General features: G+C 34.9%; 1 protein-coding gene across 1 annotated transcript in view; it reads left to right on the top strand.

Annotated features, from left to right (window-relative positions):
• The first annotated feature begins 774 nt into the window (after nucleotides 1-774).
• Nucleotides 775-2,210, top strand: part of LOC110464883 — a 12,338-nt gene continuing 10,902 nt past the window's right edge. Inside the window, exon 1 of the mRNA XM_021520338.1 lies at nucleotides 775-871. The gene's annotated coding sequence lies outside the window, so the exon portion shown is untranslated. The remainder of the gene's footprint in view (nucleotides 872-2,210) is intronic.

Raw genomic sequence — 2,210 nt, 5'->3', positions numbered from 1 at the left:
TAAAAAACATTCCTGAATACCCAAGAGGATGAAAAAGTTTGGCCAATAGCAACTAAGATGAGGGGTTATCTAAGAAGTTCAAACGAACGGCAGTGAACCACTTTCAATTTCACATGGAGTCTTAGATTTTTCTCATATTGTTAAACAACTGCTTCTAACTGTTTCAAGATTCTATTACATTGCCCAGAAGTCAAATGTAAATGAACAAAGCCAAGTGTTATCCTTGTAAACTCATCAAAACATACAAATTAAAGTAAAATCAGTAGTGATATGGCCACTATAACTGAATATGAACATGTTCAACTAAATTTCCTAATTTAACATATGCTTCTTCAGTATATCTCAACTACATTCCTGTATGTGATATTCTATTTTGTAAAATTATGCTGCATGTATTGTAGCTACTATAATTATAGTTTGTACAAAAACAATTTACCAAAGTTAAAACAAAATTTCTTACTTATTAATTTGTATTTTATTTCTTTACTTTTGTGGGAAAAGATAGCTGGGGGTTTTGGCCGTGAAAAACGACGTAAAAAAATCTCTCTTATTTAAACCTGAAATTCCTTAAAATATAAATGTGATTTTTAGAACTTTTGTTGTGTAGTGACAGCTATATTCCAAACCAGGCGTTTGTGTGTCTATATTTAGTAACAAGAAAATTAGACCAGATTGGTGTGGTTTTAGTTCAACCGACCACTATTGTTAACCGTGAACTATTGTTTGCTTACCTCTCGCACACGTGTGTATAGATCTAGGTCAGGACTAGAGATTCGATTCGGTTGATTGACCCTCCGCTATTTTTCACCTCACACACCTGTATTGGGTTCTTACAGGTCAGTATACTGGACCAGGACAGGAGTGACAACAGGTAAATACTCTCCGTTTTATACAATTTTGTAGTATACCCTTTTATCTATATTTTGCTGGTTCTGATTGTTGATACGTTGATGTCTATGCAAAGTCATGTATCAGTATTACCCACCACGTATCAATACATTTTATTATAATTTACTTGGCTTGTGCAAATCAATATACAATCTGTATATTGAAACTTTTTAGGTATACTCTAAAATATTCTATTATTTTACACTTTAAGTATCGTGTATATATGTACCAAATACTTAGTATATATGTTACACATTACTTTGTAATATTCATCTTTGGAGGCAATAAAGAGAATAATAATAATGTTTTACGCAAAATTGTATTTTTTTGTCTCTTGATGGTAATTCAATTAATGTCTCTGTGTTGTCTCTACCAACGTTTTAGTATATGTTTAGTACGGATCCATTAGTATCGTGTCTAGATATGTATCCGACGTTTTAGTATATGTTTAGTACGGNTCTGTCGTTTCTAGATATGTATCCGGTGTTTTAGTATAGGTTTAGTACGGATCCATTACTGTCGTGTCTAGATATGTATCCGATGTTTTAGTATATGTTTAGTACGGATCCATTACTGTCGTATATAGATATGTATCCGATGTTTTAGTATATGTTTAGTACGGATCCATTACTGTAGTAGGCTGGCTGTCGTGTCTGAACTCGATGGTTTGTTTAGTGCTTATTGTCCTCTTTTCTCCATGTTTTAGAATTTTCGTCGTCTGTGTCCGTGAAGGTTTATTACTAGCGCCATGTCTACTTATTTTTGTCGTGTTATCGTAAGAGCGACTTCCCGAATTGTAATGACCTGCGGGTAACAAACGCTAGTACTACTAGTCGAAATGACCACAACTGACCACCATGTATTGGCTGTGGCGTACTGGTCAATACGTAGTAATGTCCACCACTTGGTAGGTGTACATTAACATGCACATACCAAAGTGTAGGTATAATGATGAGTAACATCTTAAACATCATACCTCAGAATTGATACGCTATATTCTACCCATAGTCAAGCATTTCACTGCTTCAGTGAGCATTCAATTTCCCTTTTTCCATTTTCTGGTGAGCTTTCCACATGGATACATATAATCCCTTTCTTGATCCCAATCCAACGATTAAGATGCCAATATAACGTAAACGTATATACATATTATGGAAGCATTATGCATCAGAATAGTGAATACATGGACACTAGTCTAGTTTTGGGCACCTAAAGTTATAGCACGGAATTAGATTAGATGTTATCTAAGTCCGTGGTTATAGTCTGGTCCTATAGGGTGGGAGGGAGTGGGATACTATAGGGTGGGGGGATACTATAGGGTG

The sequence above is a fragment of the Mizuhopecten yessoensis genome, unplaced genomic scaffold (assembly GCF_002113885.1).
Source record: "Mizuhopecten yessoensis strain PY_sf001 unplaced genomic scaffold, ASM211388v2 scaffold11039, whole genome shotgun sequence".
Lineage (NCBI taxonomy): Eukaryota > Metazoa > Mollusca > Bivalvia > Pectinida > Pectinidae > Mizuhopecten > Mizuhopecten yessoensis.
The sequence above is the reverse complement of the archived record's forward strand: the minus strand, read 5'-3'. Positions and strand labels throughout refer to the sequence as shown.